The 26,903-nt window shown below is 46.1% G+C and overlaps 1 protein-coding gene across 5 annotated transcripts in view; it reads right to left on the bottom strand.

Moving 5' to 3' along the window:
* LOC138642761 (uncharacterized) overlaps window positions 1-26,903 on the bottom strand; it is a 272,058-nt gene that overhangs the window by 199,558 nt on the left and 45,597 nt on the right. The window lies entirely within an intron of this gene.

Below are 26,903 nucleotides of genomic sequence, written 5' to 3'. Positions count from 1 at the left end.
AGGATCCATAGCCAAACCCTGGGCAGAGATGATATAACCAAGGAAAGGCAAGGACTCCTGCTCAAACACACACTTCTCCAACTTGGCGTAGAGGGAGTTTGCCCGTAAGAGGTCGAAGACTTTGCGAACATCTCTCCGATGGGAGTCAATATCTGGAGAGAAGATGAGAATATCATCCAGATAGACTACGACCGAGGTGGTGAGCATATCCCGGAAGATGTCGTTCACAAAGTCTTGGAAAACGGCTGGGGCATTACAGAGCCCGAAGGGCATCACCAGATATTCATAGTGCCCATCCCTGGTGTTAAAAGCCGTCTGCCATTCATCCCCCTCACGGATGCGAATCAGGTTGTAAGCACCCCGCAGATTTAACTTTGTAAATACCCTCGCTCCCCGTAGCCTATCAAACAGCTCAGATATCAGGGGTAGTGGGTACTTGTTCTTAACGGTGATGGCGTTAAGACCCCTGTAGTCTATGCATGGACGTAAAGGTACCATCACACTAGACGATATCGCTAGCGATCCGTGACGTTGCAGCGTCCTGGCTAGCGATATTGTCCAGTGTGACAGGCAGCAGCGATCAGGCCCCTGCTGTGCTGTCGCTGGTCGGGGAAGAAAGTCCAGAACTTTGTTTCGTCGCTGGACTCCCCGCAGACATCGCTGAATCGGTGTGTGTGACACCGATTCAGCGATGTCTTCACTGGTAACCAGGGTAAACATCGGGTTACTAAGCGCAGGGCCGCGCTTAGTAACCCGATGTTTACCCTGGTTACCATCGTTAAAGTAAAATAACAAACGCTACATACTTACCTACCGCTGTCTGTCCCCGGCGCTGTGCTTCTCTGCTCTGGCTGTGTGCACAGCGGCCGGAAAGCAGAGCGGTGACGTCACCGCTCTGCTTTCCGGCTGCCCAGCGCTCACAGCCAGAGCAGAGAAGCCCAGCGCCGGGGACAGACAGCGGTAGGTAAGTATGAAGCGTTTGTTTTTTTAACTTTTAGGATGGTATCCAGGGTAAACATCGGGTTACTAAGCGCGGCCCTGCGCTTAGTTACCCGATGTTTACCCTGGTTACCGGGGACCTCGGGATCGTTGGTCGCTGGAGAGCTGTCTGTGTGACAGCTCTCCAGCGACCAAACAGCGACGCTGCAGCGATCCGGATCGTTGTCGGTATCACTGCAGCGTCGCTTAGTGTGACGGTACCTTAAGTCTCCAGTCTTCTTCTGTACGAAGAAGAACCCTGCCCCTGCCGGTGACACTGACTTCCTAATGAATCCTCTTGCCAAATTCTCCTGGATGTACTGGGACATTGCCTCCGTCTCCGGGAGAGATAACGGATAGACTCGACCCCGAGGAGGCTCAGCACCAGGCAAGAGGTCAATAGGACAGTCATAGGGGCGGTGAGGCGGAAGGGTCTCCGCAGCTCTTTTGGAGAACACGTCTGCATACGGCCAATAGTGCTTGGGGAGAGAGGAAAGATCTGCGGGTACCTGTGTAGTAGCAACCTGAACGCACTCCCTCAGACATCTACCCTCGCAAGATTTACTCCATCCCAAAATTCTCCCAGAGGACCACTCAATATGAGGAGAATGGTAGCGAAGCCATGGTATCCCCAACAGGACCTCATCAATTCCCTCAGGAATGACTAATAGGGAGATTATCTCCTGATGTGATGGAGACACAGATAGCGTGAAAGGAATGGTTTGGTGGGTAATCTGTGAAGGTAGTGTTGAACCATTTACCACTCGAACGGTTACCGGCTTGGCGAGCATCACCAAGGGTATTGCGTGACGCTGGGCAAAAGCGGAAGACATAAAGTTACCCTCTGCCCCAGAATCCACGCATAGCTCGACCATAAGAGTGGATGGGCCTATGGTAATTGTCCCCTTGAAAGACAACTTTGAGGCAAACGTTGCCGTGTCTAGTGTACCTCCTCCGACTGCCACTAGACGCTGACGTTTCCCCGACCACTGAGGACCCTTGGAGGCAAGGTGTCCTGACTGCTGGCAAACATGACGGACCTTATGTGCACGGGCAGACTGAGACTTGGATCCCGCTCGTGTCACATCTAAGGCATCATGTGACTCGGATGCCTGGACTGGATATTCCAAAGGTTTGGCGAAGGTGGGAGCCAGCCGAAACCTCTGCCTACACTGGGCTCGCTCCAACCTCCGCTCGTTAAAACGGAGGTCAATACGAGTAAAGACAGTTATTAACTCCTCCAGTGTGGCAGGAATCTCCCTAGTGGCCAGAGCGTCCTTAATGTGGTCAGCCAGGCCCCTCCAAAATATGGGGATAAGGGCTTTATCCGACCACTCCAGCTCGGAAGCTAAAGTACGGAAGCGGACGGAAAAATGGCTGACCAAGGACTCACCCTGAGTTAATGCCAGTAGTTGGAGCGCTGTGTCATGGGTGACTTGAGGTCCTAAAAAGACCTTTTTCAGAGTGCTCAGGAACAACGGAGCACTCTGCACCACATGATCACCACGCTCCCACAGCGGCGTAGCCCACTCCAACATTCTGTCCGACAAAAGAGACACAATAAATCCCACCTTAGCCCGCTCTGTAGGAAAACGTGCAGCCAGGAGCTCGAGGTGAATAGAGCACTGACTCACGAATCCCCTACAAGTTTTGCTATTTCCAGAAAATTTTTCTTGCAGCGGGAGGCGAGATAACGTCGGAACAGGGGTGGCAGTGGACAAGGTTGCTGCAGCCACGCTAGCAGCCTGTACAGCAACTGCGGTAACATCCACAGCTGAGGTTGAGCTCTCGAGAGCCGCCAACCTACCCTCCAGCTGCTGGATATACCACAAAGATTGCTGAATGTCCGCCATTTACTAGCCAGACCCTGGCGCTAGTATTCTGTTAGGGCTAGCGGAACGCACCGAGTAAATAGAGATGTTTATTGATATTGGTGCGTTCGCAGCCCGGGGTCCACCGTGCAGGAGTACCTGCTGCTAGCAAACGGCGGAGCTATATGGCGGTATAGACTAACTCAGTTAATTCACTGAGTAGCCGTGAAAGGAAAGCACTGTGCCCTGTTAGACTCCACAGAGGCACAGGCTAGCTGCCCAAACAGAGAGCAGTCAGTGGTCACACAAACACACAAAACTCCTCGCCGGAGGAGCCAGCATTCTAGGGGCTTATTTCAGCCGGGTCCCTGAATACACTCAGACTCAATCTCCTCGCCGGAGGAGCCAGCATTCTAGGGGCTTATTTCAGCCGGGTCCCTGAACACACATACATGTGACCACACTGGCGCAAAGCACATAACATAAGACAATAAAAGCGCATGGCCGTGCGGTCATGCGCAGTTTATATAGTTGCAGCACAGGAAGCTGCTACTGAAGCTTTTGCCCTTTCAGGACCTTCCAGAAGGACCAATGGAAAGTACTGCAGTACCTGAGCATGTTTTGCCCTTTCAGGACCTTCCAGAAGGACCAATGGAATGTACTGCAGCACCTGAGCATGTGACCGAACATGTGGCCCTCGACCTCCAATGGGAGACCCTGCCCTGGGCATGCTCAGTGTGAGTAAACAAGGACTTAGTCCCAGAGAGGCTCGCTCGCCGCAGATCAGTGCAGGGTACCATAGGAAAGCCAGAAAAGGCAGTAGTGACCCTATGCACCGAATCAGCCCCAGCGAGACGCTGGGAGCGACATCTCCGCTGAGCAGAGCCCACTGCGGCCGATACCGAATGGGAGACCGCAGCAGACACGGATCGAGATTCCCCCTGTGCAGCAGAGGAAACTCGACTCCTAACAGAGTGTGATCAATAAGTGGAACAGGCTGCCATGAGAGGTGGTGAGTTCTCCTTCCATAGAAGTCTTCAAACAGAGGCTGTACAGACATCTGTCTGAGATGGTTTAGTGAATTCTGCATTGAACAGGGGGTTGGACACAATGCCTATTGAGGTTCCTTCCAACTCTAATATTCTATGATTCTATACAGAGGCATAGCTAGGGGTTCAGCTAAGGGGGGGAAACATCTGAGTGGGCCCATAACTGGGTAACCCTGATTACAACTGCGGAGGCGCACCCTAATTGTGGGCATAGAGGAGCCTCAGCAGATGACTGCGCTGTTAGTGAATGTAAATCTCTATAGAAAGACTATCACTGATATTACTGCCTTATGGTGACCATAAAGTGGTAGATATTAGTCCTGCAGACTACTGGCGGACACAGAAAGAAAAGGGCCCCTGTGCAAGAAAAATATTTGGATCCTTTGGAGCTCAAGAGCTACTAAAAATGCAAAATTGCACTTGTTTCGGAGGTAGACATGGGCCCCCTTACCTCTTGGGCCCCTGTGCGGCTGCACTGGTTGCACCAATGATATGTCTGCCCCCGCGTGCAGACCATACAAGTTATTATGGTACAGTTATAAATGGTGACATAACTGATATTCATTCTTATGGAATAGTTCACTTTTCCAGTCTTTTCCATGTTGCCCAGACTGACATGACAACTTTCCAGCCAAGACTCAACTGCAGAGATTGCAACAAAGACATATTTGACTTTTCACATGTTCATCCCTATCCCCATCTGCTCGCAACCTGCACAAAATCCTCACACTTCATAATAGTCTCCACAGTATTTTCCGCACTTTATGAGGGCTCCACACAGCAGTTCCCACACTGTATGATGGCCCTAAACTGTATAATGGCCCTCAGATTACCTCGCACACTGTATAACAGCCCCTACAGTAGTCATCACACTTTATGACAGCCCCCCAGAGAAGTCTCCACACTGTATATTGGCTCCAGCATTGTATGATGGCCACCAAACTGTATAAACGCCATCTCGTTAACACCCACTTTGTATAATAGCTCCCAAACTGCATGATGGCCCCCACATTAACTTACACATTATATAATGGCCATCACATTAACTCCAAACTGTATAATGGCCCCCACACTTTGAAGGCCCCACACTATGTGACCGACCCCTACAATAGTGCCTACAATGTATGAGATCCCCCCCACACACTGTATTCAGGGTCCACTATACTTTATGATGCATCTACAGTCAAACCACAAGTTTTAATTAAAATAAAGAACATCATATACTCACCTAATTGGGGTTCCTGCCAAGTCCATCAGCATGGCCCTGGAGTTTCCAAGTGCTGAAGTCGCCGTATCAGTGCACACGCTTTTTGTGTTAGAGTCCCAACACGATGCAATGACATCACTGCACCTGGACTCTGACAATCTGTGTATATGCTGGCGCCTTGGTCAGTGCATTTCCCTTCCATACTGTAGACCGCAGGCTTAAAGCGACCTACAGTCTACAAAATGGAGAGAGTAAGTGCAGGGAGATCATGTTACCCTGCTCTACTGCAGTGCTTAAGGGAACCTATCATGTAAAGTAACGCTGGTAACTTGCAGATATGGGGTCGATCTGCAGGTTAATAACGTTCTGACACCATGTTGCGTCTGTCCTCAGAGCCACGCTGCAGGGAGGAAATTAACCTCATTCCTTTTTGCAGGCTTGCTCTTCCAGTCATAGGTGCGGTGCCAGAGCAGTTGTAACTACGCTACCCTATGTAACTACGCCCTGGCACTGACTGACAGCCGGCTCAGCATCTTCAGACACCTGGTAGCTATTCTTCTGGGTGCCCCTATAAACAATAATGCTTCTTAAATTCCCACTTAACATCTAATAATGTCTTCTTAGTCCCCCCCATATACAGTTTTGCTCAAAAGTTTACATACCCGGCAGAATTTTTGCTTTCTTTGCTTTTTTTCAGACAATATGAATGATAACACCAAAACTTTTTCTCCACTCATGGCTAGTGGTTGGGTGAAGACATTTATTGTCAAACTACTGTTTTCTCTTATTAAATCATAATGACAACCAAAAACATCCAAATGACCCTAATTAAAAGCTCACATACCCCATTTCTTAATACCGTGTACTGCCCACTCTAACGTCAATGACAACTTGAAGTTTTTTGTGGTAGTTGTGGATGAGGTTCTTTATTTTCTCAGATGGTAAAGCTGCCTACTCTCCTTTGCAAAAAGTCTCCAGTTCCTGTAAATTCTTGGGCTGTTTAGCATGAATTGCACGCTTGAGATCTCCCCAGAGTGGCTCAATGATATTGAGGTCAGGAGACTGAGATGGCCTCTCCAGAACCTTCACTTTGTTCTGCTGTAGCCAATGACAGGTTGACTTGACCTTGTGTTTGGATCAATATTATGTTGGAACGTCCAAGTGTGTCCCATGCGCAGCTTCCAGGCTGATGAGTGCAAATTTACCTCCAGTGTTTGCTGATAACATGCTGCATTCATTTTTCCTTCATCTTTGACCAAGTTTCCTGTGCCTTTGTAGCTGACACATCCCCAAAACATCAGAGATCCACCTCAGTGCTTAACTGTAGGAATGGTGTTCCTTTCAACATAGGCCTTATTGACCTCTCTGCAAATGTAACGTTTATGGTTGTGGTCAAAAAGTTAAATCACTCCAAATTACCTTGTTCCAGAAGTTTTGAGGCTTGTCTCTGCTGTTTTGCATATTGTAAGCGAGATACTTTGTGGCATTTGAGCAGTAATGGCTTTCTTCTGTTGAATCAACCATGCAGCCTATTTTTCTTCAATTGCCTCCTTATTGTGCATCTTGAAACAGCCACACAGCTAGTTTTTAGAGAGTCCTGTTGTTCAGCTGATGTTATTTGTGGTTTTTCTTTGCATCCCAAGCAAATTTCCTGGCAGTTGTGGACAAAATTTTTGTTGGTCTACCTGACCGTGGTTTTGTTTTTTACAGAGCCCCTGATTTTCCATTTGTTAATCACAGTTTGAACACTGCTGACTGGCATTATCAATTCCTTGGATATCTTTTTGTATCCTTTTCCTGTTTTATACAATTCAACTACCTTTTACTGTAGATCAGTTGACAATTCTTTTGCTTTCCCCATGACTCACAATCCAGAAACGTGAAAGATGCAAGAGTCTGTCTGGATCCCAGAAACTCACTCAGCTTTTATGCACACACCATACTGATTACAAGCAAACAGGTCACAGGTGAGGATGTTACTTTTAGTAGCCATTCAATCCCCATTTGTGTCAACTTCTGTGCATGTTATCAGGTGAAAATCACGAGGGTATGTGAACTTTTGATCAGAGTCATTTAGATGTTTTATTTTGTCATTATGATTTAAAAAGAGAAAACACAGTAGTTTGGCAATAAATGGCTTCACCCAATCACTAACCATGAGTGAAGAAAAATATTTGGTGTTATCATTCATATTCTCTGAAAAAAGTTCAAGAAAGCAAAAATTCTGCCCTGGTATGTAAACTTTTGAGCACAACTGTACAGTAATAATGCCACAAGTATCACTGATGTGAGCAGGTGGGCATGTGAGCAGGTGGGCATGTGAGCAGGTGGGCATGTGATGACTCAGCTTCTCTCAATTCTCTTCCATTAAGAGAAGCCAAATCTTTCTAGTCGGCACATGCAAATAGCAAACGTGATCGCATGACCTCCTGATAATGCCGGTTGTACTGGAGACTCATGAAGACAGGCACACCCTGATTTGTCAGTCTGCAGTGGCATAAAGTGACTGCAATTACTTATCTCAGTAATAACTTTATTATAATAATAAATTGCTTATTATGAAATTACTAAATGCAATGCAGCTCGTGCCATGGTTACTGTATGGGGTCTTCTTATACTAACAAGCTGGGGCTTAAAATAAGACTCAACCTGCAAGTATAAAAAAAAACACCTCCCCATCTCCAGCCTCCCCAGACAGCAACCATTACATGTGATTGAATGCATATAATCTCATAACATTCAACAGTATGATAATGATAGCCTTCCAGTGCCCTGTCCCCCTTTCAGCAACCCAGCTCCCACAATACCACCGTCCTCTCAAATTCTCCACACAGTGACAATGACATTCCTAAATTTAATTTATGTAATAGATTCCATCCACACTTACCAATGAAGTTTGCAGGCAGTGAGGCAGGACTAGGAAGAATTTCATCGGGTCAGACACATTGCACCGTACAGTGAATGGTGTGAGACTCTGCAACTGGCCACTGTGCTAGCCCATGTGCAGAGTCTGTCACACGGGGAAGCAGGCATTTTGATGCTCTCTCTCTCTCACACACCTAATGATAGAAGTGGCCATGGCTCCATGTGGGCCCCTTCATGTGACTGATTCTATGATTCTATGATTCTATGAATGATTCAATCTGCGCCATCCACATAGTGAAGCGAGATTTTATGCCTGGGCAGTAGCCCCACAGGCCCATGCAGGTGCACTTTGCTCTGCCCTACTGCAGACAAAGCATAGAACATCCAGTCATTCCCAATGGCAGGGTACATTGGAGGCAGAATGACAGAACTCGGCACTCACCAAAGATGGAAAACACAGCACGGAGTACTCCAACCATGTTCAATTGATAGTGCCGAGTGGTTTCTTTCTCTTTCTTTTTTTTCGTCTGGTGGTATTAGTTGCCATTTTTGGTGCAAAATTCTTCAAAATGGTGCACACAATTGATCTATTTGGTGCAAAGTCAAAACTGAATGGGCTTTCTTCCTATCTTGAATTGTTTTTGTGACTTTGATGCCAAAAGTCGCACATTGGTGCAAAAAATGCAGCAAAAGCACTGGAAAAAGAAAGGCATTTTGAACACAGCGTTTTCTCTAGCCAAGAGAACAACAATTCACAGGAAAAAACCCAGTGTGAATGTTAAAAATACCTTTATTAATTAATCTAAAAATCTTAACTGGTGCACCGGTTAAGATTTTTAGATTAATTAATAAAGGTATTTTTTATCATTCACACTGAGAAAAAAAATACAGCAAAAATGCTGCATTTGAACCTAGCCCAAAACTCTCTGCTATGATAAGTAAATATAATGCAGAGACTGAGGACCAAACAGAATGCAAAACTAGACAAGACATGTAAGATGGACCATGAAGAGCAAGTAGAAAACAGCTTCACATAGGGTCGTCAGTGAAAATAAGGGAGGGCCTGTGTCACCGTACGTTACATCTCTGTGGCTTCATCAGGGGTAATGTAGATCCCCTGAAGCTGCGCTACACAGACAGCCATGTCAGAGCAGGGGACGTCATAGTCACAAATTCTCCTGCACTGCCAAGAAACATGCAGCAAACGTGTTATTGTCAGTTGTGTTAAACACCTATTGTGTTCACAGCATCTAGAAAATTCATTTAAGGGACCAGATAGAAATACAGAATGCCTCTGGTATGTTATATGATTCTTATAAATGCATATTGCTCTTTATGAAAATTTGCTCTGCCTTTCACTTATACAAACTGTATCCTTCAGTTCCTTTGTAGCAGATCAAAACTGCACAGATCATTAAAAGCAGCTTGCCGTCTCCTGCACCACAACCAGTAAGAGTGCAGTCACCATTTATTCCCGCTTAATGGTACTCAGCATAAAGCCGGAGCTTTCTAACGTTCCGGTGGACATAAACACAAGTTGTAATTAGACTTCCATGAACTCCCCTTAAGTACAGGAAGCAACTTGTGGGTTTATTATTACAGCGCTGTGTATCAGGACATTAGAATAACATCCAGAGCCTGTCCTGAGATGATCACACAATATAATAATATAGATATAGAAGCTTCCAGTACTTATGATGTGATACAGACGGTACAATTTCCCTAATTATTCATAGGTCATAATCATCGTCATCTTTATCATAACACAGTAAGTCTGTGCTAGGCATCAATAGCTGCAACATGAAATAATTATATATTATTATTATAATACTGTAATTTGTATCTTAGAAACGTTATCCTTAAATTCTAGACGACTAAAGTAATGGAGAATTTGCTTTTTCATTCGCTCATAATTGACTTTCTTTGTATAATTCTCATAGAGATGGAAGGCTTCCGATTTTACCAGGAGTAAGTGAAATAATGGGAACTCCGATGCCACCCGCCTCTTACTAAAGGAGGACAACGCAGGTTAAACTGAATCAAGTTTGGCAACTAAATGCCGTTTTTTCAGACACGCAAATTTACATCTATTCATAAAAAGTTATAAAAGAGTTTGTGCCAGCAGTCTACATAGAACAGCACAGAGGGCATTTTCAGGAACGGACTGAAAGCTCGAAAGCTTTGTTCTTGCCATTGAGTGCTTTATAAACTTTATGAAAAGCTTGCTGATTACTGCCCGCAATTATTTCGATCACTGATCATTTCTGTATTTTGCAAAGGCACGAGATACATTTTACGTTTTCGTCGTATTTTTTACAGCAACATATTCCATTCTCGTGGTCAATATTAAACAAAAGAGCATGATTTCTGGATTAAAAATATCAAATAACCAAGGTCACCCATACCGCTTTATCTTAGTTCCTAAAACTGAATGTAACGAAATCTCTAGCACTGATCCAAAATGGAAAAGAAACAAGGGAGAATGACATCAAGACCAAAAGAAAATCTCCAACATCAGCGTAGTATTTTTATCTGTATAGTATGTGTCAAGGCTTCATTTTTCTGATATAAAGCTTCAAACTCCGTACTTACACATTTCCCTCTCTACACATGCTTAAACGATTACATGCTGGATGTCTGGAGCTGCCAGAAGAGGGAGCCACTGAGATTACTGCATACTGTATTACTGAGTGCAACATTTATATCAGTATACAATAAGCTAGTAAGCTCTGCACAGAGGTGCAGAATAGAGCCACACATACACTACACATGTACACTACATACACATATAAATACTGCACACAAACTACACTCATACATAAGCTACACACAAAAACAAGATTCACAATCACATACATACACTACAGTACATAGACACCGCATACACACAAAAATGCATAAATTACTAAGCTCATAATCTCTCTATAGAGGTACAGAATAGAGCCACATATAGCCTACACATATATATACTGCACACACACTACACACATACATACACTACACACCGTACACAGATGCTGCACACAAACACATGATACACAAGTACATACATACAGTACACAGACACCGCAAACACACAAGCATACAGTACATAAACTACATACACAGACACTGCACATGGACACACATATACTGCAGACACTACACGCACAGATGCTACACATAAACACATGATATAGAAGTACATACATACACTACAGTACAGAGACACCACATACACACAAACTAACATAAACTACTAAGCTCACAGGCTCTCTACAGAGGTGCAGAATAGAGCCACACATGCACTACACATATATACACTCATATATACACTACATACAGTTGTGCACAAAAGTTTACATACCCCGGCAGAATTTTTGCTTTCTTGGCCTTTTTTCAGAGAATATGAATGACAACACCAAAACTTTTTCTCCACTCATGGTTATTGAATGGGTGAAGCCATTTATTGCCAAACTAAAGTGTTTTCTCTTTTTAATTCATAACGACAACCCAAAACATCCAAATTACCCTGATCAAAAGTTCACATATCCCATTTCTTAATATCGTATATTGCCCCCTCTAACATCAATGACAGCTTGAAGTCTTTTGTGGTAGTTGTGGATAAGGTTCTTTATTTTCTCAGATGGTAAAGCTGCTCACTCTTCATGGCAAAAAGCCTCTAGTTTCTGTAAATTCCTTGGCTGTCTACCATGAACTGCGCTCTTGAGATCTCCCCAGAGTAGCTCAATGATATTGAGGACAGGAGACTGAGATGGCCACTACAGAACATTTACTTTGTTCTGCTGTAACCAATGACAGGTCAACTTGGCCTTATGTTTTGGATCGTATTCATGTTGGAATGTCCAAGTACGTCCCGTGCGCAGCTTCAGGGCTGATGATTGCAAAATTGCCTCCAGTAATTGCTGATAACGTGCTGCATTCATCTTTCCTTCAACTTTGACAAAGTTTTCTGTACCTTTGGAGCTCACACATCCCCAAAACATCAGCGATCCACCTCCGTGCTTCACAGTTGGAATGGTGTTCCATTCATCATAGGCCTTGTTGACCTCTCTCAAAATGTAATGTTTATGGTTGTGGACAAAAAGTAAAATTTTGATCTCATCATTCCAGATTACCTTGTTCCAGACGTTTTGAGGCTTGTCTCTGTGCTGTTTTGTATATTGTAAGCGAGATACTTTGTGGCATTTGCTCAGTAATGGCTTTCTTCTCGACTCGACTGACTTGACCATGCAGCCCATTTTTCTTCGAGTGCCTCCTTATTGTGCATCTTGAAACAGCCACACAGCTACCAAAATTCCCACAAAAACCGCATTGGTATTGTATCCCTAAAGTGCACAAGTCACTCATATCCCCCTGGGCGCCCCATCATGTCTGGGATAGGGTCTCTCACAGAGCCCCTGTTCCAGTTCAAGGATTGGCTACTTCATCTTCTGTTGCAGGATGTTCCATCTTATGTTAAAGACACAAAATACTTTTTGAAATCCCTACATGATTTTTCCTGACAGGAAGGTTTCTCCTTGGTCTCAATAGACGTGAAGAGCCTATATATCAGAATTCCACATAATGAGGAAGTTGAAGCAGTCAGGAAGGTGTTAACAGGCACAGGGAAACATTCTGATTTTATCAATTTTGCATGTGAAGGGATAAACTTCATTTTGAAGCACAATGCCTTCAAGTTTATGGATACGTGGTACATCCAAAGTGTGCGACTCCGGTAGCTTGTACTTTCGCCAACTTGTTTCTGGCCGTATTTGAAGAGAGATATATTTACTCACTTAATAATTACTATTTGAAACATATCAAATTGTATATTAGATATGTGGATGACATATTCATGATGTGGGATGGTCCTCAGGATATCTTCCACAGCTTTATGGAGTACCTGAGCCGATCAAACATCATGAATATGAGGTACACCTCCAAATATGGCAGGGCTTCATTGGAATTCCTAGATGTGAAAGTTTGAATAACAGAGTGGATTCTAAATACGGAAGTATACCGTAAACCGTCCTCTACCAATTTCTTGTTACATTTTGACAGTGCTCGCCCTTTCTATACAAAGCAGTCATTGCTATACAGTCAATTTTTTAGATTGAAAATAATTAACAGTAAACCCGATGGCTTTATGAAACAGTCTTCTGGTCTGTATAAATGATTTAATGGGGGGGGGCCTAATTCAATTCTAGATGCAGCTTTGGACAGATCAAGGCAGGATAACTCGGATAGTAATTCTCTTGCTAGAAAAAACAAAACAGACAAGAGATTTCTTTATTGTTTTAAATATGACCCCATGGACGATTCCATTCGTTCAACAATTGGGAAACACTGGCACATCTTGGAACGTGATGCAGAACTTGCTGAAATTGTGTCCAGGGGTCTTTTAATTTCATGTAGACGAAGTACTAATTTAAGAGATATCTTAGTGCACAACCATATGAGAACTAAACAAAATGATTGGCTTGGGGCTGGTGCCCCTAAGGGAAATTTTAAGTGTGGACACTGTTCCTTTTGTCATCAACATGTTACAGGACGCTCTTTACATATTGGGGCTGTTTCACACCAGATATTGGATTTTATCTCCTGAAGGACCAATTACGTTGTATACGTGATATTTTGCCCTTGCAAATTCTGCTACATTGGTAAGACAATCCGGCCACTATTTGTGAGATTTAGGGAGCATTTCAACTCGATACACACAGGCAAAGGGGTCCCCCAGTTGATCAGTCATTTGAGAGCATCATGGAAGAAATCCTGGAGTTCTGACATTTTTGCGGGATTGGAAAAGGTAGTGTTACCACAAGAAGGTGATCTCCACAAGCTTCTCCTCAGGAGAGAAGAAAGATGGATTATGCATACATGAGCATTAGAAACCACCGGCTTCAATGATAGAATTGACATGTCCATCTTTTTTGTAATTTCAGCACGTCACTATTGGTTATGTTTTATTTATTTTAACTAGTATATGTTTTTGCTGTATTTTATAATGTTGATTTCACTCTATCAGGTGGATGGCTTTACACTTTGTTTGGAAAGGGGTAGGAAATGGGGAAGGAGCTAAGTCTGCCAGCAGGTACTTGGACCTCCGTCATTTCCTTTTACCTCTAGGACCCATAGAAGCGCAGGTGCGCGAAACAGCAGTCGTCCTCACACTCCGCTCTTCAGTTCCCTGCCGAAGATGTTTTAAAGATTTGCAATAAACTTTGGAGTTTACAGACCGGTGAGTGCCACCCATTCTCTCTTGTTCATGGACTATCAGTGCTGTTTCTTTCCGAGTGGGCAACCGAGAGTCCAGGTATAAATGCCTGAAGCGTTTTGGTATTACAAGTTGGACATTGTGTCATAGGTGCAGCAGCAGTGCGGATCGCCTGCATTTTGTGTGAGATATACTGTATATATATATATATATATATATATATATATATATATATATATATATATATATATATACAGTACAGACCAAAAGTTTGGACACACCTTCTCATTTAAAGATTTTTCTGTATTTTCATGACTATGAAAATTGTACATTCACACTGAAGGCATCAAAACTATGAATTAACACATGTGGAATTATATACTTAACAAAAAAGTGTGAAACAACTGAAATTATGTATTATATTCTAGGTTCTTCAAAGTAGCCACCTTTTGCTTTGATGACTGCTTTGCACACTCTTGGCATTCTCTTGATGAGCTTCAAGTGGTAGTCACCGGGAATGGTTTTCACTTCACAGGTGTGCCCTGTCAGGTTTAATAAGTGGGATTTCTTGCCTTATAAATGGGGTTGGGACCATCAGTTGTGTTGAGCAGAAGTCTGGTGGATACACAGCTGATAGTCCTACTGAATAGACTGTTAGAATTTGTATTATGGCAAGAAAAAGCAGCTAAGTAAAGAAAAACGAGTGGCCATCATTGCTTTAAGAAATGAAGGTCAGTCAGTCCGGAAAATTGGGAAAACTTTGAAAGTGTCCCCAAGTGCAGTGGCAAAAACCATCAAGTGCTACAAAGAAACTGGCTCACATGAGGACCGCCCCAGGAAAGGAAGACGAAGAGTCACCTCTTCTAATGAGTGGTTTTGAGCCATTTTTTTTCCTTAGCCTGTTTTGTCTTTTCCTCCCTCTTTATCTCTGGGTGGCTGAGGAACCTAGTACTAACATGAATGTTCAGGAGTTAGCTTCTCGTGTGGATCAGCTTGCTGCTAGGGTACAGGGTATTTCAGATTATATTGTTCAGACTCCTGCTTTAGAACCTAAGATTCCCACTCCTGATTTATTTTTTGGTGACAGATCCAAATTTTTGAGTTTCAAAAATAACTGTAAACTGTTTTTTGCATTGAGACCCCCGTCCTCTGGTGATCCCATTCAGCAGGTTAAAATCATCATATCCCTGCTGCGTGGTGACCCACAGGATTGGGCATTTTCCCTGGAATCTGGCAATCCTGCTTTGATTAATGTTGATTCTTTCTTTCAAGCATTGGGGTTATTGTATGATGAGCCTAATTCTGTGGATCAAGCTGAGAAGACCTTGTTGGCCCTATCTCAGGGGCAAGAGGCGGCTGAATTGTATTGTCAGAAATTCAGAAAATGGTCTGTGCTGACTAAATGGAATGATGATGCTTTGGCGGCAATTTTCTGAATATAAGACATATTTTCAGTTGTTTCACACTTTTTTGTTAAGTATATAATTCTACATGTGTTAATTCATAGTTTTGATGCCTGCAGTGTGAATGTACAATTTTCATAGTCATGAAAATACAGAAAGATCTTTAAATGAGAAGGTGTGTCCAAACTTTTTTGCCCAGCCACATAGTATATTGCCCAGCCACGTAGTATATTGCCCAGTCACATAATATATTGCCCAGCCACGTAGTATATTGCCCAGCCACGTAGTATATTGTCCAGCCACGTAGTATATTGCCCAGTCACGTAGAATACTGCACAGCCCGCATAGTAAATTGCACTGTTGTGAATTCTGCTTTTGGGCTCCCTCCGGTGGTTGAAGATGGTAACGCAGTTGTGCCTGGACTGCAGGATTGGACAGGTGTATCTGCTAATTGCAAAGCTGACTGGGGTATTTAGCTTTGCAGGACTCATTAGTCCCTGCCAGTTGTCAATGTTCTATTGCCAGTAATGGTTCTCTGCCTGGCCTCTCCTGCCTGCTGCCATTTCAGCTAAAGATAAGTGTCTTATTCTTTTTCTTAGGCTCACAGGCTGTGTGTCTATTTTTCAGTGCTGTTCATAGTTTCTATTTTGTTCCAGCTTCTACTGTCCTGTTGTTTTCTCAGTCTGGTTGGATTTGCTGGAGTTGCAGATATACTCTCCACACCTTTAGTTAGGTGGTGGAGTTTTTGTATTTTTCTGCGGTGGATATTTTGTAGATTTTGTGCTGCCCGCTCAGTATCCTGTACTATACTTTCCTATCTAGGTAGAAGTGGCCTCCTTTGCTAAATCTGTTTTCCGCCTGCGTGTGTCTTTTCCTCTCCTACTCACCATCATTATTTGTGGGGGGCTGCCTATACTTTGGGGGTCTACTCTGAGGCAAGTCAGTTTTCCTATTTTCCATCTTTAGGGAAATTTAGTCCTCCGGCTGTGTCGAGGTGTCTAGGTCTGATAGGTACACCCCACAACTACTTCTAGTGTCTGTGATAAGTTCAGGGTTAGCGGTCTGTATAGTTACCACTACTCCAGCGAAGGTCTTTTCATGTTGTTCCAAGGCCGCCTGATCATAACATTGCACATCCCGCATAGTATATTGCCCAGCCACGTAGTATATTGCCCAGTCACGTAGTATATTGCCCAGCCACGTAGTATATTGCCCAGCCACGTAGTATATTGCCCAGCCATGTAGTATATTGCCCAGTCACATAGTATACTGCCCAGCCACGTAGTATATTGCCCAGTCACGTAGTATATTGCCCAGCCACGTAGTATATTGCCCAGTCTCGTAGTATATTGCCCAGCCACATAGTATATTGCCCAGCCACGTAGTATATTGCCCAGCCACGTAGTATATTGCCAGTAACATAGTCTATTGCCCAGCCACATAGTATATTGCCCAGTCACGTAGTATATTGCCCAGCCACGTAGTATATTGCCCAGTCACGTAGTATATTGCCCAGCCACTTAGTATATTGCCCAGCCACGTAGTATTTTGCCCAGCCACGTAGTATATTGCCCAGCCACAGCCACATAGTATATTGCCCAGTCACGTAGTATATTGCCCAGCCACGTAGTATATTGCCTAGTCATGCAGTATATTGCCCAGCCATGTAGTATATTGCACAGCGACGGAGTATACAACACAGAGCCATGTAGTATATTGCCCAGCCATGTAGTATATTGCACAGCGACAGAGTATACAGCACAGAGCCATGTAGTATACAGACTTAAAATAAAAAATAAACATATACTCACCCTCCGTTGAAGTCCTGGCCCTGTGTGCGGTGCATGTGGCAGCTTCCGATTTCAGGGTTGGTATGGGCGCAGGACCTGTGATGACCTGTGATGACGTCGCGGTCGCATGACCATGACGTCATAGCAGGTCTTTCTCGCAGGACCTGTGATGATGTCGCAGTCACATGACCATGACATCATGGCAGGTCCTTGTCGCATACCATTCTTGCCACCGGAACCTGCCGCTTGCATGGAGCGGTCACCGGAGCGTTGCGAGGAGCGGAAAAGGTGCCGGAATGTGAGTATATGATGATTTTTAATTTTTTTATTATTTTTAACATTAGATCTTTTTACTATTGAGGCTGCATAGGCAGCATCAATAGTAAAAAAGTTGGTTACACAGGGTTAATAGAAGCGTTAATGGAGTGCGTTACACCGCGGTACAACGCGGTCCATTAGCGCTGCCATTAACCCTGTGTGAGGGCTGACTGGAAGGGAGTACGAAGCGGGGAGGAAGGAGCAGCCGTGTTGCCTCCGGACTGTGCCCGTCGCTGATTGGTCGTGGCAATGGTCGTGGGCGTTTTGCCACGACCAATCAGCGACTTGGATTCCATGACAGACAGAGGCCGCGACCAATGAATATCCGTGACAGACAGAAGGACAGACAGAAGGACAGACAGAAAGACGGAAGTGACCCTTAGACAATTATATAGTAGATATACCGTATATATATTTTTTCCCTTAATAACAAATACCTTCATTTATAAACTGCATTTTGTGATTACTTGTGTTATCTTTGTCTAATATTTTACATTTTGTTTGGTGATCGGAAACATTTAGGCGTGACTAACATGCAAAAGAATAGGAAATCAGGATGGGGGCAAACTATTCACACCACTGTGTGTTCCTCTGAAGAGGAACCTAGACCTCCCTTATAATGACTTGTAAATTATACTGCACTGATTATTAAAAATAAGATTTATAACACGTTTATAAAGTTAAGTCCCCCCGTACACATTAGACTAATGTCAGTCGAACCCACTGATATTAATGGGTACAGCGTACAGTCTAAAATGTATGTGGATCGCCCCCAGACGCAGGGCCACGAGTTCTCGGCACCGGGCCTCTCTGGTTCGGTGCTGAGGCTGTCACGGTGGCTAGACCCAGTCTGTGACCCTGCTAAGGGGCGTCCAATAAAGGTGGTGAAACAGTCTGTCAGGGGTTCGTGACGCCACCTGTGGTGTTTGGTCAGGGTGACCAATGCTGCTGTGGGGTCCGCTGGGGTGATGGAATGGCAGCTGGATGGTATAACTTCCCACAGGTGAAGTATGTCCCCAGGGCTTCCCAGTGGTGTAGGTGGCGATGGTGTGAGGTGCAGGCAATAATGAGGACACAAGGTTGCAGTCTCTTTACCTCTTTACTGAAGGCTTCAGGATCCTCAATCCAGAGTACGTTTAACAGGGCTATCAGAGACCGGCCGGTCCGATGGGCACATCCAGAGTTTCCTTCACAGATGGAAATCGTTGCCTACCACTAGTGCCTGTGTGTTGTAGTCCTACCCCGCTGAGTATTCGGAATAGTCCTCACAACTGCTGTTCTCGTTCGTTCGTTCTCTACAGCTCTCTCTCATTCTCTTTAGTTCCAGATGTTACTAGTTTCTCGTCCCCCAGGTATATTTTGGCTATGACGCACCCGTATGACGGGAAGGCTTGGAGGTCTTCCGGGACCCTAGAGACGCCCCTCTCCCAATGTTGCCCCCTATGTCTTCTTAGGAAATTTAAGGTAGACAGCCAACCTATAATTAACTGTCCAGCGGAGTTTGAAGTAAGGCCTGAAGTCAGTTACTCCTACGGTGTTCCGGCCACCGACTACGCGTCTCAGTAAGATGTTGCCTCTCTCTCTCTCTCGGCACGACTCCTACTGGCTCTCCTTTATGCTTGATCTCGTTTACACTGTTCCACAATATCCTTCCCTTCATGTCTCTCTCCTGGATACTGCCGCAGGGTGTGCAGGCGCGGTTCCATTACGTTCTGTTCTGTTCGCTAGGCACCTGCCATGTTCCCACGCCTGACAGGGACCCCCCTGTGCCTTCTCCCTGCAACACCCCCTGCCACGGGATGTTGCCTGAATCCAACCCAGTCAGCTTCTGACTAACTTCCTCCCCAGCCCCTAGTTTTACCAATGTGAGGAGTGGCCCAATAAATAAAGCCTTTTTCTCCCCCTAGTGGCCGGAGTGTGAAGTGTAATGTGTTCTGGTGATACTTGGTCAGGAGAACTCCTTAGTGCCATCAGACGTACCGCCACTCCCCTTAGCGGCAGAGTGCCATACTGCAACGACTAGGTCTCTGGGGCGCTGCATATGGGGTCCCCAGGAATGTGATTGTCGGGGTTCTGGGCGATAAGGCTCAGTCATGTCCGATTTTGGACTACCAATCCTTTTTTTCTCCCAGATATAAGCCATCTCTAGAGATATTCATAGAGAACCACAGAGCTAGCCAAGTATGAGAGAGCCGGACAGGATAGTTGGCGACTGACTGATTAGCCAAGCCATAGTTTGGACAACAGTCATCTCAGGTGTATGGGGGCTTTAGAGCTATTCTATGACACACTTTTTAACTACCATGGGCAATTCATATATCGACGGGTTTTGGCTAATTTAGGCTACAATATCAAGATGCGTATTTGATTAGGGTTGAGCGACCTTGACTTTTTAGAGTCGAGTCGGGTTTCGCAAAACCCGACTATCTCAATAGTCGGGTCGAGTGAAATCGGCCGATTATGACGTAAAGTCGGGATCGACCAAAATACGAAACCCAATGCAAGTCAATGGGGCAGCATAGTCGGCAGTGAGTGGGGGCCAGGAAAACACCTAGAGTGCCCATTTTAATGCCAAAACCATGCATTCTTCTTAATGAAGCTTGTCAATCTTAATTTCCCTTATAATAATAGTTAAGGTAAGGTAAGTATTTAAACTTTGCAAGTGCTGTGATCCTGAGCAAGCAGGGGGGGCCCACTCGTTGGCATTGGCACTGGCACAGGGCCCCTCAAAGTACGGCGGTGTGTTTGCACGGCGGGGGCGCCTCCCACCGGCAGTGACATTTTTGCGTACTATGAGGGGCCCTGTGCCAGTCACATCGCCAACGAGTATTCCTCCCCCCACCTGATGAAGGAACCTGCACTTTCATCTGCACCTTCCTCTTTGTCCCCGTGTAAGGTGGTATGGTATGCGGGAAGAGGAACCTGACTTTCAGCAGGGTCACAATCTTGCTGTGTAGCGTGCACGGGGAATGTTGCGTTATGGGTCAATGTACCAGCAGACTCATCTATCACTGGCTGGGCAATGGGCAGGATGAGGAGGAAACACCGATATAGGCCCAAAGAATAAAGTGGTTTAAATGCAGTTCAAAATTGGTAAGAGGACTAACCAGGGGGCATTGCTTTGTTCAGTGGAGGACAACTGTAATGAGAGGCTGACACAGAGAGTAGGCCCAAATCAGTAATTAGTCTAAATGCAGTTCGAAATTGGCAGCAGTAGTAAACAGGCGGCACAGCTTTGTTCAGTGGAGGAGAACAGCAAGGAGCGGCAGACACCAATAGTAGGCCCCAACCCAACTAGTAGGCCAAATGCAGTCTAACATTAACAACTACTTAACGAGAGCCTGAAAATGGAATTTCAGGACAGGAAACCAGGAGAACAGCAAGGAGCGGCAGACACTGTTAGTAGGCCCCAACCCAACTAGTAGGCCAAATGCAGTTGTTCCATTTAACAACTATTTAACAAGAGCCTCAAGATTGAAGCAATGGAGAGGCAACCTGGAGAACACCTTGGAGTGGAACACACCGTATCTACACCCCTGACCCAACTTGTAGGCCGCATGCAGTGTTGTTTTCAACAACTACTAAACGAGAGCCAGAAGATTGAAGCAATGGAGAGGCAACCTGGAGAACACATTGGAGCGGCAGACACTGGTAGTAGGCCCCAACCCAAGTACTAGCCCCACTGCAGTTAGATTTACCAAAAAATACTAAACGAGAGCCTGAAGATCAAAGCTCAGAAAAGGCAACCCGGAGAACACCTTGGAGCGGCAGACACTGGTAGTAGGCCCCAACCCAAGTACTAGCCCCACTGCAGTTAGATTTTTAAAAAATACTAAACGAGAGCCTGAAGATCAAAGCTCAGAAAAGGCAACCCGGAGAACACCTTGGAGCGGCAGACACTGGTAGTAGGCTTTAAACCCAAAATTTTTGTCAATGGAGTTTATAAAATGTTCCAGGGGTACACAGGCAGCATTGGTGTGGTAAGCGGAGGACAATTTCTATTTGGGACTGCAGACAGACTTAGTAGGCTGTCCCCTGTGGACCATGCATCCACAACATTAACCCAGTGCGCCGTAATGTACATGTAACCTTTCGTGGACATGCCTACTGGTCCATGCATCTGTTGTCAGGTGCACCTTTCTACTATTAGATAGCCTGAGAGCATGGACAATGCGGATTTTTACATGATGGTGGAGGGCTGGGATGGCTTTTCTCGCAAAAGAAGTGACGACTGGGTAGCTCTTACCGTGGTACAGCGTAGTCCATCTGGGCTTTATAATTATAAATAAAAGAAAAAAAGTAGGCTGTATGCACTTTGAAATAGGTTCCAGGGGTACACGGGCGGCAGTGGACTGGTCACTGGAGGACTAGTGGAAGGAGGGACCGCAGACAGGCTTCGAAGGCCTAACATAAAAAAATTGGGCTGTAGGCACTTTATAATTGGTTCCAGGGGTACACGGGCAGCATTGGTCTGGTCAGTGGAGTAGTAGTAGAAAGAAGGGACCGCAGACAGGCTTCAAAGGCCTAACATAAAAAAATTGGGCTGTAGGCACTTTCTAATTGGTTCCAGGGGTACACGGGCAGCAGTAGACAGGTCAGCGGAGTAGCATACCTCCCAACCGTCCCTCATTGTGTGGGACTGCCCCGGATTTGATGCTTGCCCCGTCTGTCCTGCCCGGGACGCAGAGCTTCCCGCAGACAGAACAGGAGAAGCTGCTGTCACACGCAACCTTTTGTTAGGCCACGCCCCTTCCCCGTCGGTGTGTTCCTGAGTCTTCAGTGTGCCTCACAGTTCAGAGAGAGGGGACACCTGAGGTGAACATAACACAGCCGGACACAGCCTGGGTGCCGGCGGCAATGTAAGCAGCAGACCATGAGTGGACTGGAGGCTGCTAATGGGACAGATGCAGATCAGTGAGTAGTGGATGTCACAGAGTTGACTCACTCCGTCCAGTGCATTGTGGAGGAGGAGCAGCTGCAGCCTCCTGGGAGATAGTGACAACACATCAATGTGGCTGCTTTTTTTCCCCAGGCATAAAAGGGCTAAGCCTAAGCCCCTATGACAGTCAGTCACTGTATCATCATGTGCTAATTACAAGCTGCAGCTCCGCTCGGTGCACACACGCGGCTGAGGCTCCGCTCAGTACACTTCGTACACAGACACACACACGCGGCTCCGCTCAGTGCACCTTGTACACACACGCGGCTCCGCTCGGTGCACCTTGTACACACACGCGGCTCCGCTCGGTGCACCTCGTACTGTGAAAGGTGTACGGAGCGGAGTCGTGTGTAAGAGGTGTACAGAGCCATATGTACGAGGTGTACGGAGCACAGCCGCGTGTGTACGAGGTGTGCGGAGCAGCATGTGAAAGGTGTACGGAGCGGAGTCGTGTGTAAGAGGTGTACAGAGCCATATGTACGAGATGTACGGAGCACAGCCGCGTGTGTACGAGGTGTGCGGAGCAGCATGTGAAAGGTGTACGGAGCGGAGTCGTGTGTAAGAGGTGTACAGAGCCATATGTACGAGGTGTACGGAGCACAGCCGCGTGTGTACGAGGTGTGCGGAGCAGCATGTGAAAGGTGTACGGAGCGGAGTCGTGTGTAAGAGGTATACGGAGCCATGTGTACGAGGTGTACAGAGCACAGCCGTGTGTGTACGGAGCGGAGCAACATGTTAAAGGTGTACGGAGCGGAGTCGTGTGTACGAGGTGTACGGAGCCGTGTGTACGAGGTGTGCGGAGCAGCATGTGAAAGGTGAGCGGAGTCGTGTGTAAGAGGTATACGGAGCCATGTGTACGAGGTGTACGGAGCACAGCCACGTGTGTACGAGGTGTTCGGAGCGCAGCCGCGTGTGTACGAGGTGTACGGAGCACAGCCGCGTGTGTATGAGGTGTACGGAGCACAGCCGCGTGTGTACGAGGTGTATGGAGCACAGCCGTGTGTGTACGGAGCGGAGCAGCATGTGAAAGGTGTACGGAGCGGAATCGTGTGTAAGAAGTGTACGGAGCCGTGTGTACGAGGTGTACGGAGCACAGCCGCGTGTTTACGAGGTGTACGGAGCTGAGCCCGGTGTGTACGAGATGTACGGAGCGGAGCAGCATGTGAAAGGTGTACGGAGCGGAGTCGTGCGTGTGTAAGAGGTGTACGGAGCCGTGTATACGAGCTGTACGGAGCACAGCCGCGTGTGTACGGAGCGGAGCAGCGTGTGAAAGGTGTACGGAGCGGAGTCGTGTGTGTAAGAGGTGTGCGGATCAGAGCAGAGTGTGAAAGGTGTATGGAGCGGAGCCACGTGTGTACGAGGTGTACAGTGCAGAGCCACTTGTGCAGGCTCGGACTGGCCCACCGGGGTACCGGAGGATTCCCCGGTGGGCCCCTGACTCAGTCTCTCTCTTCTGAGCATCGCTGCATGCCCGATTTAAGCTCCGCCTCTCCCCGCCCATCAGAAGAAGAGAGAAAAGCTGAGCTCCTGCATTGCCTGGTATAATGGTGGGGATCAATGGTTCAGACTGCAGCATGGATCGCTTCCCTCCCCGAATTCTCTGGCTAGTAAGATGGGAGGAGGGAGGCTCAGCACAGACATTTCACTGACCTGCACTGGAGCCTGACAGCAGTTAGCCCCGCCCACCAGCACAGACGGGTCAGGCTGCTGCAACATGTGGCCAGGAGAGCTGTGCAGTCACTGCTAAAGCTACTGCTAGCAGTGAAGAAAGTGCTACTGGAAGTGGTGTTCTATGGCTCCTGCACTGCTCCAAGCCAAGCGCTTAGCTCTGTGGTCGGCACTGTCAGGAGGGGGGAGGGGAGGCTCCAGAGGAACACAGACGTGTGTATGAGGTGTACAGAGCAGAGCCATGCGTGCTCAAAGTATACGGAGCGTGTGCAATGTGTATAGAGCGGAGCCGTGTGTGTATGAGGTGTACGGAGTAGTGCCGTGTGTGTACAAGATGTATGGAGCGGAGCCGTGTGTGTATGAGGTGTACGAAGCGCAGCCGCGTGTGTAGGAGTAGCTATGTGTGGCCATTATACGGTACAAAGTATCATGTGCGGCCAATATACAGTATGGAGCATCATGTACGGTCATTATACAGTATGGAGCATCATGTGCGGTCATTATACAGTATTGAGCCTCATGTGCGGCCAATATACAGTATGGAGCATCATGTGCGACCATTATACAGTATGGAGCATCATGTGCGGTCATTATACAGTATTGAGCATCATGTGCGGCCAATATACAGTATGGAGCATCATGTGCGGCCATTATACAGTATGGAGCATCATGTGCAGTCATTATATAGTATGGAGCATCGTGTGCGGCTATTATACAGTATGGAGCATAATGTGCGGTCATTATACAGTATTGAGCATCATGTGCGGCCAATATACAGTATGGAGCATCATGTGCGGTCATTATACAGTATGGAGCATCATGTGCGGTCATTATACAGTATTGAGCATCATGTGCGGCCAATATACAGTATGGAGCATCATGTGCGGCCATTATACAGTATGGAGCATCATGTGCGGCCATTATACAGTATGGAGCATCATGTGCGGCCATTATACAGTATGGAGCATCATGTGGGGCCATTATACAGTATGGAGCATCATGTGCAGTCATTATATAGTATGGAGCATCGTGTGCGGCTATTATACAGTATGGAGCATCATGTGCGGTCATTATACAGTATGGAGCATCATGTGCAGTCATTATATAGTATGGAGCATCGTGTGCGGCTATTATACAGTATGGAGCATCATGTGCGGTCATTATACAGTATGGAGCATCATGTGCAGTCATTATACAGTATGGAGCGTCGTGTGCGGCCATTATACAGTATGGAGCATTATGTGCCGCAATTATACAGTATGGAGCATCATGTCCAGCCAATATACTGTATGGAGCATCGTGTGCGGTCATTATACAGTATGGAGCATCATTTGCGGTCATTATACAGTATGGGGCATCATGTGTGGCCATTATACAGTATGGAGCATCATGTGCGGTCATTATACAGTATGGAGCATCATGTGCGGTCATTATACAGTATGGGGCATCATGTGTGGCCATTATACAGTATGGAGCATCATGTGTGGCCATTATACAGTATGGAGCATCATGTGCGGTCATTATACAGTATGGAGCATTATGTGCGGCAATTATACAGTATGGAGCACTGTGTGGCCATATTTTTTTGTTTATAATTATTCTTTATGAACAGTTTGATCAGCAGTGCTAAATGGGTGTGGTTGAGACGTGGATATGGGTGTGACTAGTGAATGGGTGTGGTCAGAGGCGTGGCCTAAAATTTGCCGCGGCGTGCGCGTTGCGCGCCACAAACTTTGTCCCTCTTTCCCATCTTCAAAAGTTGGGAGGTATGGAGTAGTAGTAGAAAGAAGGGACTGCAGACAGGCTTCGAAGGCCTAACATAATAAAATTGGGATGTAGGCACTTTATAATTGGTTCCAGGGGTACACGGGCAGCAGTAGACAGGTCAGTGGAGGCCTAGTGGAAGGAGGGACCGCAGACAGGCTTCGAAGGCCTAACATAAAAAAAATTGGGCTGTAGGCACTTTATAATTGGTTCCAGGGGTACACGGCCAGCATTGGTCTGGTCAGTGGAGTAGTAGTAGAAAGAAGGGACCGCAGACAGGCTTCGAAGGCCTAACATAATAAAATTGGGATGTAGGCACTTTATAATTGGTTCCAGGGGTACACGGGCAGCATTGGTCTGGTCAGTGGAGGAGTAGTAGAAAGAACGGACCGCAGACAGGCTTCGAAGGCCTAACATAAAAAAATTGGGCTGCAGGCACTTTTTAATTGGTTCCAGGGGTACACGGGCAGCAGTGGTCTGGTCAGTGGAGGAGTAGTAGAAAGAACGGACCGCAGACAGGCTTCGAAGGCCTAACATAAAAAAAATTGGGCTGTAGGCACTTTATAATTGGTTCCAGGGGTACACGGGCAGCAGTGGTCTGGTCAGTGGAGGAGTAGTAGAAAGAATGGACCGCAGACAGGCTTCGAGGGCCTAACATAAAAAAAAAAATTGGGCTGTAGGCACTTTATAATTGATTCCAGGGGTACACGGGCAGCAGTAGACAGGTCAGTGGAGTAGTAGTAGAAAGAAGGGACCGCAGACAGGCTTTGAAGGCCTAACATAATAAAATTGGGCTGTAGGCAATTTATAATTGGTTCCAGGGGTACACGGGCAGCATTGGTGTTGTCAGCGGAGGCCGATTGTAATGAGTGTCTGCCAGTTAGTAGTCCCAAACAATAAATACATGTTAATCTC

The sequence above is a fragment of the Ranitomeya imitator genome, chromosome 6 (assembly GCF_032444005.1).
Source record: "Ranitomeya imitator isolate aRanImi1 chromosome 6, aRanImi1.pri, whole genome shotgun sequence".
NCBI lineage: Eukaryota > Metazoa > Chordata > Amphibia > Anura > Dendrobatidae > Ranitomeya > Ranitomeya imitator.
Note: the sequence above shows the minus strand (reverse complement) of the source record. Positions and strands in the feature narration are given on the sequence as shown.